Below are 17,457 nucleotides of genomic sequence, written 5' to 3' on the forward strand. Positions count from 1 at the left end.
TATTTAGGCTTGCCATAACAAAGGGGTTGAATACTTATTTACTCAGCTTTCATAATTCATTAATAAATTTAAAAAAATCTAAAAACATAATTCCACTTTCAAAGTATGGGGTATTGTGTGTAGATCAATGACACAAAATCTCAACATAATACATTTTACATTCAGGCTGTAACACAACAAGATGTGGAAAAAGTAAAGGGCTGGGAATATTTTCTGAACGCACTGTATGCCTGTCAGTGCAACACTGTCCCCCTATGGTCAAACTACACTACTGCAGTGTAACAAGATGACTGATAGCGTAAGAATGATCATAAAGTGGGAGATAGAGTCCCCATTCAACAAATGATATTTCTGAAATAGACCAGACAGACACACTTATGAATATGACTGTCATGACCCTATTATATTGTTGCCTTATGAATAGAATAACAAGCTAAATACTTGGGAAGGCCTGTTTACTTAGTAATGAACAATTGCACATTTTATAATATCTGCTTGTGCCTTTTATTTGAAAATGTACCACATTTTTTAAGCATAAAGAACTGAAACACATATGAATAATTCAAAACAGTCAGAAAACAAACAAGCAACATTGCCATGCTAGCACCACCGTTCCCTCTACCAGCCAGCCTCCCACTGTTCCTCCCAGCCCTCCTATCACCATTCCTCCCAGCCAGTCAGCCTCTCAGCCCTCCTACCAATCGGCCAGCCTCCCACCGTTCCTCACACCCAGCTCTCCTACCAACCAGCCAGCCTACCAGCCCTCCTACCACCGTTCCTTCCAGCCAGCCAGTCTCCCAGCCCTCCTACCACCATTCCTCCTACCGTTCCTCCCAGCCCTCCTACCACCGTTCCTCCCAACCAGCCAGCCTCCCAGCCCTCCTACCACCATTCCTCAAACCGTTCCTCCCAACCAGCCAGCCTCCCAGCCCTCCTACCACCGTTCCTCCCAGCCAGCTTCCCAGCCCTCCTACCACCGTTCCTCCCAATCAGCCAGCCTCCCAGCCCCCCTACCACCATTCCTCCCACCATTCCTCCCAGCCAGCCTCCCAGTCCTCCAACCACCGTTCCTCCCACCGTTCCTCCCAGCCAGCCTCCCAGCCCTCCTACCACCATTCCTCCCACCGTTCCTCCCAGGCAGCCTCCCAGCCCTTCTACCACCATTCCTCCCAGCCACGCAGCCTTCCAGCCCTCCTACCACCGTTCCTCCCAGCCAGCCAGCCTCTCAGCCCTCCTACCACGTTCCTCCCAGCCAGCCTCCCAGCCCTTCTACCACCGTTCCTCCTAGCCAGCCTTTCCAACCCTCCTACCACCATTCCTCCCACCGTTCCTTCTAGCCAGCCTCCCAACCCTCCTACCAACCAGCCAGCCTCCCACCGTTCCTCACACCCAGCTCTCCTACCAACCAGCAAGCCTCTCAGCCCTCCTACCACCATTCCTCCCAGTCAGCCAACCTCTCAGCCCTCCTACCACCATTCCTCCCAACCAGCCTACCATCGTTCCTCCCAGCCAGCTCTCCTACCAACCAGCAAGCCTCTCAGCCCTCCTACCACCATTCCTCCCAGTCAGCCAACCTCCCAGCCCTCCTACCACCGTTCCTCACAACCAGCCAGCCTCCCAGCCCTCCTACCACCGTTCCTCCCACCGTTCCTCCCAGCCAGCCTCCCAGCCCTTCTACCACCGTTCCTCCCAGCCAGCCAGCCTCCCAGCCCTCCTACCACTGTTCCTCCCAACCAGCCAGCCTCCCAGCTCTCCAACTACTGTTCCTCCCAACCAACCAGCCAGCCTCCCAGGCAGCCAGCCTGACAACCAGCCTACCAGCATTCCTCCCAGCCAACCAGCCTACCAGCCCTCCTACCAGCCCTCTTCCCAGCCCCCTTCCCTGCTCTGTCTGATTGACAGGTGGCTATATTCATGCAATACCACCAGGCGCACGTTCCTACTCCCTCCCGGCCGCTCCATCCGACGGCCAAATTAACCTTCCGTGCCGACGGGAGGGGTTGCTTGGCAAGGGCCAATCAGCAGGTGATTAGGGTGGGGGTGGGCGGGGTGAGGGGTCACAGCGACTGGGCCATCACAAGCCTGATTGGTTTCAATCAGGGACAGCTGGGAACTGAGCCACAGCGGGGCACTAATCAAAGCATCCCACAGCGAAGCATGAACAGTTACACACACACATATACACACACTGAGGTCGGTGCACAAACACACACTTGAACAGATACACACACACAGCGAGGTGTGAGGATTGGGGAGAAATGAACAGTCAAAGACAAATGGGTAAACAGAAAATCCGGTAGGTGGACACACTCACACACAAACACAGAGAGAGAGAAAGAGAGAGAGAGAGAGGGGGGAGAGGGGGGGAGAGGGGGGGAAGAGAGTGTCTTGCAAACACATAACTCTGTAGTAACTCTGTCATAAAGAGAAGGCCTCAGTAATTTGGAGGAATAATTTGATGAGACTTGTTAATTTGTCCACCAAAGGATTTGTTAGGGGAACATATCATTGGTTGGTATCGCTCTGTCCCGTAGTCTACTCTGACACGTTGCCCGTGTTGGTCTAACAGTGGGACAGCCCATATTCTCCATGTTATATGTGACACTGAATCTCCACTATGGTTCAGACCAAGCGTCTTTAGAATAATTCCTCTTGGTTGGTCGTAAAGAGTGGTGGTAGGTGTTGTTCTCTGATTCAACACTGAATAAATATATAAACGCAACATCAAATCAAATTAAAATGTATTTGTCACATGCGCCGAATACAACCGGTGTAGACCTGAAATGCTTACTAACAAGCCCTTAACCAACAATGCAGTTTTAAGAAAATATTTACTAAATATACTATAGTAAAAAAGAGTAACACAATAAAATAAGAATAATGAGCATATATACAGGGGGTACCGGTACCACGTCAATGTGCGGGGGTAAAGGTTAGTAGAGGTAATGTAGGTCATATGTACATGTAGGTAGGGGTACAGTGACTATGCATAGATAATAAACACAGAGTAGTCCAGGTAGCCATTTCATTAATTGTTCAGCAGTCTTATGGCTTTTGGGGTAGAAGCTGTTATGGAGCCTTTTGGACCTAGACTTGGCGCTCTGGTACCGCTTGCCGTACGGTAGCAGAGAGAACAGTCTATGACTTGGATGACTGGAGTCAGGTTGCCCAAAAAGTTACATATTGGGCCACTTCATTAAGTTTGCTGACGACACAATCTAGTATAGAGTATAGAGGTCCTGGATGGCAGGACGCTTGGCCCTCCTTTTCCTGTCGTCTACAATAAGCTCCTTTGTCTTGCTCACGTTGAGGGAGAGGTTGTTGTCCTGGCATCACACTGCCAGGTCTCTGACCTCCTCCCCATAAGCTGAGCAGTTGTGGGTGAACAGGGAGTACAGGAGGGGACTAAGCACATACCCCTGAGGGGACCCCATGTTGAGGATCAGCGTGGCGGATGTGTTGTTGCCTACCCTCACCACCTAGGGGCGGCCATCAGGAAGTCCAGGTTCCAGTTGCAGAGGGAGCTGTTTAGTCCCAGGGTCCATAGCTTAGTGATGAGCTTTGTGGGCACTATGGTGTTGAACGCTGAGCTGTAGTCAATGAACAGCATTCTCACATAGGTGTTCCTTTTGTCCAGGTGGGAAAGGGCAGTGTGGAGTGCAATTGAGATTGCATCATCTGTGGATCTGTTGGGGCGGTATGCGAAATTGGAGTGGGTCTAGGGTTTCAGGGATGATGGTGTTAATGTGAGCCATGGAACCATTTCAAAGATTTTACTGAGTTACAGTTCATATAAGGAAATCAGTCAATTGAAATAAAGTCATAAGGCCCAAATCTATGGATTTCACATGACTGGGAATACAGATATGCACAGATTCCTTAAAAAATAAGTAGGGGCTTGGACCTGAAAACCAGTTAGTATCTGGTGTGACTGCCATTTGCCTCTTGCAGCGCGACACATCTACTTCGCATAGTGTTAATCAGGCTGTTGTTTGGGGCCTGTGGAATGTTGTCCCACTCCTCTTCAATGGCTGTGAGAAGTTGCTGGATATTGGCAGGAACTGGAGAAGGCTGTCATACACGTTGATCCAGAGCATCCCAAACATGCTCAATGTGTGACATGTCTGGTGAGTATGCAGGCCATGGAACAACTGGGAAATGTTCAGCTTCCAGGAATTGTGTACAGATCCTTGTGACATGGGGCCGTGCATTATCATGCTGAAACATGAGGTGATGGCAGGGGATGAATAGCACTACAATGGGCCTCAGGATCTCGTCACGGTATCTCTGTGCATTAAAATTGCAATCGATAAAATTGTGTTCGTTGTTTGTAGCTTATGTCTACCATAACCCCACCGCCACCATGGGGCACTCTGTTCACAACGTTGACATCAGCAAACCGCTCGGCCACACAACGCCATACACGATGTCTGCCATCTGCCCGGTACAGTTGAAAACGGGATTCATCCTTAAAGAGCACACTTCTCCAGCGTGCCAGTGGCCATTGAAGGTGAGCATTTGGCCACTGAAGTCGATTACGACACTGAACTGCAGTCAGGTCAGACCCTGGTGAGGACGACGACCACGCAGATGAGCTTCCCTGAGACGGTTTCTGACAGTTTGTGCAGAAATTCTTTGGCTGTGCAAACTCACAGATTCATCAGCTATCCGGGTGACTGGTCTCAGATGATCCCGCAGGAGAAGAAGCCGGATGTGGAGGTCCTGGGCTGGCGTGGTTGCATGTGGTCTGCGATTGTGAGGCCGGTTGGACATACTGACAAATTCTCTGAAACTCTCTAAAAATAATCTTCTTGATATGCAACACCTTACAGCTGGATGGATTATCTTGGCAAAGGTGAAATGCTCACTAACAGGGATGTAAACACATTTGTGTACAAAATTTGATAGCAATAAGCTTTTTGTGCGTATGGAACATTTCTGGGATCTTCTATTTCAGCTCATGAAACACGGGACCAACACTTTACATGTTCTGTTTGGTATTTCCCCCAGTATAGTTCCATAGAAAGAGCCTTGAAGAAATGATGGAAGATCTAGACAGCTATTTAACAAGGTTGTTTTCTTCTGGAGAGCTCAGTCTGTTAACAACCTGAAGAGAAGTAAATGGAGAGATAGAGACAGAGAAAAGAAAACATGGAGAGTGACAGAACAAGATAGAGGGGGAAAGCAGAGGACAGAGAGAGACAGAGGAAGATATAGAAGAGTAAAAGAAAAGTGCAAGAGAGGTATGGGATTTGTCGCTTTTACGTTGTCCCTCGTTTTACTGGGCCTAGTCTACGGTGATAGTGTTGAGTTAATGGAGGCTGCTTCAGACCCTGGTGACGTCATCCTTGGGGGACTACTCCACAGAGCGTCAACATCAGCATCGAGCCAGATGGCAGGCAGACCAGAGTGCGTGACAGGTGAGCATGCATAGTATACTGTATGTAAAGGTTTATTTTGTTGTGAGCTGAAGATAAACACATAAACCATCACTATCAGCTATCAATTTAGCAGAATGTGTGTTTCATGTTCAACACGGCACTGCTGGTCCAGGCCCTTGTGATGGTTCAAGCAGTGGAGGATGTGAACAGGCTGTGTTAGGTAACCTCACCCTGGGGTACCACATCCTGGACTCCTGCTCTGATGTCACCACAGCCTTTGAGGTGTCTGAGTCCTTCATGAGAAGAGCCATTGGAGACTGCAACCAAAACACAGTCAAGGTTGATTATTTTTAACAGCATATTATCTTTAACTCCGGATATGATATGTTATTTATGTCTGTACATGCATTTTTAAACAAACATTACATTTAACTTATTGGTTACCATGCCGTTAGATGTGGGCTTGTTTTATGTATAAAGGTGGTGGAGATGTCATTATATTCTTGCCAAAATGTATCATTGTTATTTAGCAACGTCACCAGGAAATTATTTTTCTAACTAAATGGTGGATTGTCCACAGGTGGAAACACCACAGAGTGCCCCACTCCGCCCATCCTAGCCGTTGTCGGAGGTTACCATTCGGAGGTGTCCATAGCTGTTGCTAAGGAAATCAACCTGGAGCACATCCCAAAATTAAGGCTGAGCCTCAACCAAGACCACAAACCAGCCTGCTTATTGGAGAGTAGATTTGATTATCTACAACTAAAACAATTATGCTTTATGTTGAAGCCCGCAGTAATTACATAATAATTAATAAACAACTAATGACTAGATTACCCTCCCCTGACAGTGTGTTCTTTTTAGTGATGAAACTATGTTTTTGTGTATTTGAGTTGTTGAATTGAATGTGTTGTATAATTATACCGGTAGTGATATCCCATATGTTATCTGTGGTCTAAGATTAGTTACTGTTCGACGACGGGCATCCTGAGCAACCCGTTTCCACCACGAAGACCCGTTTCCACCATGATCAGTTCCTCTGTACCCCAAAAACGCCTGGCTTCTTTGGCTGGAAAGACATCTATGCCAACCTCCTGTTGGCACCGGCTGCCCTGGGGGCCCTGCTCATCCTCATTATGAGTATCATCTTCCTGGAACACTGCAACACCCCTGTGGTGCGGGCATCTGTGGGCCCCATCTTCCTCCTCATCCTCCTCTCTCTGCTGGGCACCTTCGCCAGTGTGGTGCTGTTTGCCGGTCAACCCACTGAGTGGCAGTGCCAGGCCCGCCAGGTCCTCTTTGGCCTCAGCTTCACCTAGTGTGTCTTTTGCATCCTGGTCAAGTCCCTCAAGATTGTCCTGGCCTTAGAGTTTGATCCGGATATCAAGCTGGTTCTTGAAAAGCGATACCACCCGTACGTTATCATCGATGTGTGTGTATCCCTGCAGGTTGTCATCTGTGCCTTGTGGCTGGCCCTTAAGCCCCCTCAGACTAAGTGGGAGGGCCTTAAGAACAAGCAGGAAAGACTGTTTCTTTGCGACGAGAGACTGTTCAAGGCGTTCGGGGCCATGTTGGTCTACATTGGCCTGCTGGCCCACGTCGGCTTTACTTTCGCCTTCAAAGAAAGGAACCTGCCAGGCAGCTACAACAAAGCTGAGTTCATCACCTTTGGCATGTTCATCTACTTCATCTGCTGGGTCATCTTCGACCCTGTCTACAACACCACCACGGGGAGGTACCATCCTGCCTTGGAGATGGTGGTCATCCTCATCTCCGCTTATGGCATCCTGTTCTGTCACTTCCTGCTAAAGTGCTACATCATCCTGTTCAAGAAGGAAGTGAACACGCAAGGCGCATTCCAGAAAGAGCTATGGGGGTATTGGGAGGGGTGGAGAACATGGGCCTGCAGCCGGAATCTTCATGATCATCATCTTCAACATCATCATCGTCCCTGTATAAGGACAAGGATTCGTTGAACGCCCCCTCGCTCCTTGTTCCCCCTAGCAGAGAGCAGTCCCAATCTAAAACCCAGCACATTAAGGAATAATGAGATCATGAAGCTAACAGAGGCCCAAAAGGTCTATGAGACATATGTCAGTGTGCCGTGATAAGTGTACAATGGGCTGAATGAAATCAACAGCAACAACAAAAATACATAGGGGTGAGCTATTCCTTTAAACTTCATACTACCGACTTGGGTCATTTTGACCCCAGAGGCATATTTTGGGTCATAGCCAAGAGGAGTTAAATTCTTCACATTTTTCATGACTTTGTCAATGAACTTGTTCTTAATACATTTTTAAAAATCATGTCCCATTTGGGTCATTTTGACCCCAGCCAAAAACACGTAATTCCTTCTATAGTAATATGGTAGATAGGACTTTTATTTGAATCTAGATTTCTCTGGAGACAAGTTATCTATACCACCAGAGGGTGGAGGGGGACCTGTATCAGGATTCTGACCAGACAGACAGATCATCTGCAGAGATATAGCTCCCTGTGTATTTGCCTAACATTTTACTTTTCTATACCACGCATATGACAGTGAACAAAAACGTATGTGCATATAAAAATCTGCCAATTGTATAAGAAGTCTGCCAATTGTGTTAATACTTGACAGAACTGCAATACAGAAATCAGATAAGCTGTAAATCTACACAGATAGCGAGATACATAATATTAACATATACATACTGTATTATCAGAGGGTGGAGGGGGACCTGTATCACTGATTTTGACCAGATAGATGGATCACCTGCAGCAATGGAGCACCTTGTGTACTTGCCTATGGTTATAGCTGGTTGTAGTTAGGTATGACCGAGTACAACATCTAAATTAACTTCCATACTGTATATGCTCAGTTTCAGTCAAAACAGCTCATAAAAATCTGTAAGTGGTATGAACTGTAATACAGAAATCAGCTATCCTCTAAATGTACACATAGTGCTGTTGTATTGGTGTGTATTCCCCCGAAAATGTTTTATTCTACAGAGAATGTTATATACGTAAGTACCAGAATTCCTATAATAGTATATACAGTTGAAGTCGGAAGTTTACATACACCTTAGGCAAATACATTTAAACTCAGTTCTTCACAATTCCTGACATTTATTCCTAGTAAAAATTCCCTGTCTTAGGTCAGTTAGGATCAGCACTTTGTTTCAAGAATGTGAAATGTCAGAATAATAGTAGAGAGAATGATTTATTTCAGCTTTTATTTCTTTCATCACAATCCCAGTGGGTCAGAAGTTTACATACACTCAATTAATATTTGATTGGCATTGTCTTTAAATAGTTTAACTTGGGTCAAACATTTTGGGAAGCCTTCCACAAGCTTCCCACAATAGTTGGGTGAATTTTGGCCCATTCCTCCTGACAGAGCTGGTGTAACTGAGTCAGGTTGTAGGCCTCCTTGCTCGCACACACTTTTTCACTTCTGCCCACAAATTTTCTATAGGATTGAGGTCAGGGCTTTGTGATGGCCACTCTCAATACCTTGACTTTGTTGTCCTTAAGCTATTTTGGAAGTATGCTTGTGGTCATTGTCCATTTGGAAGACCCATTTGTGACCAAGCTTTAACTTCCTGACTGATGTCTTGAGATGTTGCTTCAATATATCCACAGAATTTTTCTACCTCATGATGCCATCTATTTTGTGAAGTGCACCAGTCCTTCCTGCAGCAAGCACCCACACAACATGATGCTGCCACCCCCGTGCTTCACAGTTGGGATGGTGTTCTTTGGCTTGCAAGCCTCCCCCTTTTTCCTCCGAACATAACGATGGTCATTATGGCCAAACAGTTCTATTTTTGTTTCATCAGACCAGAGGACATTTCTACAAAAAGTACGATCTTTGTCCACTTGTGCAGTTGCAAACCGTAGTCTGGCTTTTTTATGGCGGTTTTGGAGCAGTGGCTTCTTCCTTGCTGAGCGGCCTTTCAGGTTATGTCGATATAGGACTCGTTTTACTGTGGATATAGATACTTTTGTACCTGTTTTCTCCAGCATCTTCAAAAGCTCCTTTGCTATTGTTCTGGGATTGATTTGCACTTTTCGCACCAAAGTACGTTAATCTCTAGGAGACAGAACGCGTCTCCTTCCTGAGCGGTATGACAGCTGCGTGGTCCCATGGTGTTTATACTTGCGTACTATTGTTTGTACAGATGAACGTGGTACCTTCAGGCGTTTGGAAATTGCTCCCAAGCATGAACCAGTCTTGTGGAGGTCTAGAATTTATTTTCTGAGGTCTTGGTTGATTTCTTTTGATTTTGCCATGATGTCAAGCAAAGAGGCACTGAGTTTGAAGGTAGGACTTGAAATACATCCACAGGTACACCTCCAATTGACTCAAATGATGTCAATTAGCCTATCAGAAGCTGTTTAATGGCACAGTCAACTTAGTGCATGTAAAATTCTGACCCACTGGAATTGTGATACAGTGAATTAAAAGTGAAATAATCTGTCTGTAATCAATTGTTGGAAACATTACTTGTGTCATGCACCAACTTGCCAAAACTATAGTTTGTTAACAAGAAATTTGTGGAGTGGTTGAAAAATGAGTTTTAATGACTCCAACCTAAGTGTATGTAAACTTCAGACTTTATATTCAACCTGTATTTGGGTTGCTATAACATTTGGTTTGAAGTTACTTTAAGGATTTAGATATGCTTTCTGAAGTGTCCTGCCATAGGCCCTACCACTTCCATTGTTTCACTAGCAGTGATGCTACTGCTGGCTGTGTGGCAAGAAAATATACTGAACAAAAATATAAACGCAAAATGTAAAGTGTTGGTCCCATGTTTCATGAAATGAAATAAAATATCCCAGAAATGTTCCATACGCACAAAAAGCGTATTTCTCTTAAATGTTGTGCACAAATTTGTTAACATCTCTGGCAGTGAGCATTACTCCTTTGCCAAGGTAATCCATCCACCTGAAAGGTGTGGCATATCAAACTGATTAAGCAGCATGATCATTACACAGGTGCATCTTGTGCTGTGGACAATTAAAGGCCACTCTAAAAAGTGCTGTTTTGGCACACAACACAATGACAAAGTTGTCTCAAGTTTTGTGGGAGCATGCAATTGGCATGCTGACTGCAGGAATGTCCACCTTTATTTAACTAGGCAAGTCAGTTAAGGACAAATTCTTATTTACAATGACAGCCTACATTTACATTACATTTAAGTCATTTAGCAGACGCTCTTATCCAGAGCGACTTACAAATTGGTGCATTCACCTTATGATATCCAGTGGAACAACCACTTTACAATAGTGCATCTAACTCTTTTAAGGGGGGGGGGGGTTAGAAGGATTACTTTATCCTATCCTAGGTATTCCTTAAAGAGGTGGGGTTTCAGGTGTCTCCGGAAGGTGGTGATTGACTCCGCTGACCTGGCGTCGTGAGGGAGTTTGTTCCACCATTGGGGTGCCAGAGCAGCGAACAGTTTTGACTGGGCTGAGCGGGAACTGTACTTCCTCAGAGGTAGGGAGGCGAGCAGGCCAGAGGTGGATGAACGCAGTGCCCTTGTTTGGGTGTTGGGCCTGATCAGAGCCTGAAGGTACGGAGGGGCTGTTCCCCTCACAGCTCCGTAGGCAAGCACCATGGTCTTGTAGCGAATGCGAGCTTCAACTGGAAGCCAGTGGAGAGAGCGGAGGAGCGGGGTGACGTGAGAGAACTTGGGAAGGTTGAACACCAGACGGGCTGCGGCGTTCTGGATGAGTTGTAGGGGTTTAATGGCACAGGCAGGGAGCCCAGCCAACAGCGAGTTGCAGTAATCCAGACGGGAGATGACAAGTGCCTGGATTAGGACCTGCGCCGCTTCCTGTGTGAGGCAGGGTCGTACTCTGCGAATGTTGTAGAGCATGAACCTACAGGAACGGGTCACCCACTGGGTGGGTGGGATCAGCCTACCAGGGATCAGTCGGTTACTGTCCCAACACTCTAACCACTAGGCTACCTGCCACCCCATTATCTGTTGCCAGATAATTTTATGTTAATTTCTCTACCGTAGGCCGCCTCCAATGTCATTTTACAGAGTTTGGCAGCACGTCCAACCGGACTAAACACTGCAGACCACGTGTAACCATGCCAGCCCAGGACCTCCACATCCGGATTCTTCACATGCAGGATCGTCTGAGACCAGCCACCCGGAGAGCTGATGAAACTGAGGAGTATTTCTGTCTGTAATAAAGCCCATTTGTGGGGAAAAAATATTTCTGATTGGCTCCCCAGTGGGTGGGCCTGGCTCCCAAGTGGGTGGGCATATGCCTTCCCAGGCCCACCCATGGCTGCACCCCTGCCCAATCATGTGAAATCCATAGATTAGGGTCTAATGAATTTATTTCAATTGACTGATTTCCTTATATGAACTATAACTCAGTAAAATCTTGTTGCATTTGCCGTTTATTTTTGTTCAGGATAAATAAAACGATGTCATATTTTTGTTAGTTGTCTCTCAGGATTAATTTACAGAATATGCCAATTACTGTAATTTTGCTAAAATAAGAAAATGTATTTTTTATAAAATGTTATTTACATGTCTAATGGTGTTTTGTTAAAAATTAAGAAGATATTCTGCCATCATTGTTGCTTTTTCCAATAGTTTATTTTTGAGGTCTAAATGACCCCAGTTGGTAATCCATTCATGTAAATTATATTGGCAGTATACAGATTAAGGGTCTTTTTTAAATGTATTTTATTTCACTTTTTTTTAAACCAGGTAGGCCAGTTGAGAACAAGTTCTCATTTACAACTGTGACCTGGCCAAGATAAAGCAAAGCAGCGCGACAAAAACAACACAGAGTTACACATGGGATAAACAAACGTACAGTCAATAACACAATATAAAATCTGTATACAGTGTGTGCAAGTAAAGTAAGGAGGTAAGGCAATAAATAGGCCATAGTGGCGAAGTAATTACAATTTAGCAGTTAACACTGGAGTGATAGATGTGCAGATGAGGATGTGCAAGTAGAAATACTGGTGTGCAAAAGAGAAGAAAAACAAAAACAAATATGGGATGAGGTAGGTAGTTGGTTGGATGGGCTATTTACAGATGGGCTGTGTACAGCTGCAGCGATCGGTAAGCTGCTCTGACAGCTGATGCTTAAAGTTAGTGAGGGAGATATAAGTCTCCAACTTCAGTGATTTTTGCAATTTGTTCGTTTCATTGGCAGCAGAGAACTGGAAGGAAAGGCGGCCAAAGTAGGTTTTGGCTTTGGGGCTGACCAGTGAAATATACCTGCTGGAGCGCGTGCTATGGGTGGGTGTTGCTATGGTGACCAGTGAGCTGAGATAAGGCAGAGCTTTACCCAGCAAAGACTTACAGATGACCTGGAGCCAGTGTGTTTGGCGACGAATTTGTAGCGAGGTCCAGCCAACGAGAGCATACAGGTCGCAGTGGTGGGTATTATATGGGGCTTTGGTGACAAAATGGATGGCACTGTGATAGACTGCATCCAATTTGCTGGAAGAGTGTTGGAAGCTATTTTGTAAATGACATCGCCGAAGTCAAGGATCGGTAGGATAGTCAGTTTTACGAGGGTATCTTTGGCAGCATGAGTGAAGGATGCTTTGTTGCGTAATAGGAAGCCGATTCTCGATTTAATTTTGGATTGGAGATGCTTAATATGAGTCTGGAAGGAGAGTTTACAGTCTAGCCAGACTCCTAGGTATTTATAGTTGTCCACATATTCTAAGTCAGAACCGTTCAGAGTAGTGATGCTAGTCGGGCAGGCGAGTGTGGGCAGCGATCGGTTGAAGAGCATGCATTTAATTTTACTAGCATTTAAGAGCAGTTGCAGGCCACGGAAGGAGTGTTGTATGGCATTGAAGCTCGTTTGGAGGTTTGTTAACACAGTGTCCAAAGAAGAACCAGATGTATATATATTTATTGTCTTCCAGGAAAATGTTGTTGTTTTTCTGTCCTGTCATCATTACCTATTTACAAAGTCTGATCCTAGGATTCCCTCAGCTGGCTTCGGTGTCACGGTCATCAACAGAAGTAGACCAAAGCACAGCGTGGTGAGCGTACATATTCCTTTATTTATATGACGCCGACAAAAACAATAAACAATCCAAAACAACCGTGAAGCTAAAGAGCTATGTGCCACAAACAAAGTTAACCTCCCACAAAGACAGGTAGGAAAAAGGGCTACCTAAGTATGGTTCTCAATCAGAGACAATGATAGACAGCTGTCCCTGATTGAGAACCCAAAACATAGAAAACAAATAATAGAACTAAAGAACATAGAATACCCACCCCAAATCACACCCTGACCAAACCAAATAGAGACATAAAAAGGCTCTAAGGTCAGGGAGTGACATTCGGTTTCATGTTCATAGGATGAAGAAGTTTGAGGAAGTACTACTTCAGTTATTTCTTCCTGTTCTTTTGCAGATAATTATACTTAACACTGGTCTGTTCAGTTCCAAAAAGGCACACACACACACACACACACGCCCACACACACACAGTTGAAGAACACTTACTCAGAGCATATGGCCAGTGCATTTACTTGTTCAGACCATATGGTGCACCAGGCAGGTGGAGGTGGAGGAGAACAGTCTCAGGAGCAACTCGAGTGCTTGTGAAAGTACTTTGAAACCTCACAAGACATGCACTCAGGGGTGAACATGACTCATCATCACCATTGTAAAAGCACTGACCATTAGCTGACCTTAACTAACAACAGCACATAGGAGTGACACATTCTAAAAGCATCTTCAAACAACATTGAGCATCTTACAAATGTTTTCCTAGATGTGAGATAATTGACTGGTTCTCTGTAATATCATATACTGTGGAATCGTGACATTATGTACTTTTGAGGAAAATAGGCAAGTTTCTCCACTCATACCCTGACTTTGAGAAGGGATTGTAATGCTTAGCAACCGCGTGACGCAGCATGACAACGTGAATGCGATTGGTCGACAGTCTGCTGGGTGAGGCGTTACATTTGATACAGTATACATTGATTGGTATGTTACATTATATTTATATACTTCAAATACTGCCTGAGACGCCTTTACCATTTGTCTCCGTACTCAATAAATGGTTAAACACTATTTGTGATGGTGTTTTTTGTTCGAATGTATATGCATGAAATACATTATGGAAAACATGTCTCACACAGTCATAGTTAGTAGAATAATGAATGGATTGACAAGATTTTAGCACCGTCAACTTTCAGAAGGTTAGTAGGAAAGTTAATAATGTAAACCACCTAAATATACTCCATGAAATGTGGTATCTATCAGTCTAATCAATGACAACTACAGAACACAACTGTGAAGAGTTTACGCAAATATTAGCGTCGTAGCTCTTATTGCGGGAATCTGAAACCACTGTGAAATGAGCCACATTAAGCTTATCAGTCAACGTACTATGTGTATTGGACATTCATCTTACACTGCACAGCCTTACCTATGGATTGTGGATCACAATGGTTTCAAGTCCTTCAATAAGAGCTACGATGCAAATATTTGTGCAAACTCTTCACAGTTGTGTTCTGTGAGTGTCACTGAGTAGACATATACCCCATTTTCATTGATCCGCAATCTATGAGGCTGTGCAGTGAAATACATATGCCCCCAATGTAATTCTGAAGTCAAATACATCCACAGTACGATTTCAACAGATTTTAACTTTTTTAAATCAAATTAACTAATTATTGTATTTTTTTGAGTTTATATAACAACATTCCAACCTTGTTTAGCATTATCCAGTCCAAATACAGTGTCAAGAAAAAGTATGTGAACCCTTTGGAATTACCTGGATTTCTGCATAAATTGGTCATTACTTTTGATCTGATCTTCATCTAAGTCACAACAATAGATAAACACAGTGTGCTTAAACTAATAACACACAAATTATTGTATTTTTCTTGTCTATATTGAATATATCATTTAAACATTCACAGTGTAGGTTGTAAAAAGTATGTGAACCCCTAGGCTAATGACTTCTCCAAAAGCTAATTGGAGTCAGGTGTCAGCTAACCTGGAGTCCAATCAATGAGACGAGATTAGAGATGTTGGTTAGAGCTGCCTTGCCCTATAAAAACTCACAAAATTGAGTTTGCTGTTCACAAGAAGTATTGCCTGATGTGAACCATGCCTCAAACAAAAGAGATCTCAGAAGACCTAAGATGAATAATTGTTGACTTACATAAAGCTGGAAAGGGTTACAAAAGTATCTCTAAAGGCCTTGATGTTCATCAGTCCACGGTAAGACAAATTGTCTATAAATGGAGAAAGTTCAGCACTGTTGTGGCCGTCCTGCAAAGATGACGGCAAGAGCACAGCGCAGAATGCTCAATGAGGTTAAGAAGAATCCTAGACTGTCATCTAAACACTTCCAGAAATCTCTGGAACATGCTAACATCTCTGTTGACGAGTCTACGATACGTGTTCATGGGAGGACATCACGGAAGAACCCACTACTGTCCAAAAAAAACATTGCTGCACGTCTGAAGTTTGCAAAAGTCCACCTGGCTGTTCCAGCGCTACTGGCAAAATATTCTGTGGACAAATGAAACTACAGTTGAGTTGTTTGGAAGGAACACCCAACACTATGTGTGGAGAAAAAAAGGTACAGCACACCAACATCAAAACCTCATCCCAAATGTAAAGTATGATGGAGGGAGCATCATTGTTTGGGGCTGCTTTGCTCCCTCAGGGCCTGGACAGCTTGCTATCACCGACAGAAAAATGATTTCCCAAGTTTATCAAGACATTTTGCAGGAGAATGTTAGACTATCTGTCCGCCAATTAAAGTTCAACAGAAGTTGGGTGACGCAACAGGACAACGACCCAAAACAGAAGTAAATCAACAACCAAATGGATTCAACAGAAGAAAATATGCCTTTTGGAGTGGCCCAGTCAGAGTCCTGACCTCAACCCGATTGAGGTGCTGTGGCATGACCTCAAGCAAGCAGTTCACACTAGACATCCCAAGAGTATTGCTGAACTGAAACAGTTTTGTAAAGAGGAATAGTCCAAAATTCCTCCTGACCGTTGTGCAGGTCTGATCCGCAAATACAGAAAATGTTTGGATGAGCTTATTGCTGCCAAAGGAGGGTCAACCAGTTATTATTATTAAATCCAAGGGTTCACATTCTTTTTCCACCCTGCACTGTGAATGTTTACATGGTGTGTTCAATAAAAACATGAAAACGTGTAATTGTTTGTGTGTTATTAGTTTAAGCAGACTGTTTGTCTATTGTGACCTAGATGAAGATCAGATCAAATTTATTTCCAAAGGGTTCACATACTTTTCTTGCCACTGTATGGGTGTGTTTGTAAATTCACGATGGAGTGCCAGAGTGCGCTCAGTGTGATCTGGGCATTTGTAAATTCAGAGCGTTTTGCTCTCGGCGCGTCCGAGGAGTAGGGTTGATCTGAGCGTTCTGACCTCACAATGGCAGTCAAGCTAACAGGTTAATGCTTGCTAGCTACTTCCAGACAAAAATGAGAACACCTCTGACCATTTTACTCAGCATAGCTGGTTAGGCTGTTTTCACATTATCTAGAGCGTTGGTGATTGTATCTGTGATGCTGGCAACAGCTTTTTGGTCCGACGTTTACTGGCACCGGCCATATTCAACGGGTGTTGAGCTTTCGTAAATACATCAGTTCTGTGCTCTGGCACACAAAGACGAGTGCTCTGAAATCAGACTAGATAGCCAGAGTGAATTTACGAACGCACCCTGTCATTATTACACTATTTGTACCAATTTGCATCATTTTCATTGAGGGACGTTTATTTTGAAGGCCAACTGCAAATTCCACCATTTTATGGCTAGCTTCACATATGGCTAGCTTCACATAGGTCCAAGGAACAAGATCCTGTTGATCTAACATTGGTAGAGAAAATAAAAGATTGGTCAGAAGTCAGTGATATAGGGAAACTGGTTGACAATGACATTGGTAAAGGCTTTTATGCATTTTTACTGCATTTTACAGATGGATCCAAGGACCTAGATAGTTGGCGCACAGGAGCAGGTGTTTACGTTCCTGAATTTGATTTGCAGATATATAGAAGACTAACAGATGAACTATCAGTATACTCAGTTG

The sequence above is a fragment of the Salvelinus alpinus genome, chromosome 8, assembly GCF_045679555.1.
Source record: "Salvelinus alpinus chromosome 8, SLU_Salpinus.1, whole genome shotgun sequence".
In the NCBI taxonomy this organism is placed as follows: domain Eukaryota; kingdom Metazoa; phylum Chordata; class Actinopteri; order Salmoniformes; family Salmonidae; genus Salvelinus; species Salvelinus alpinus.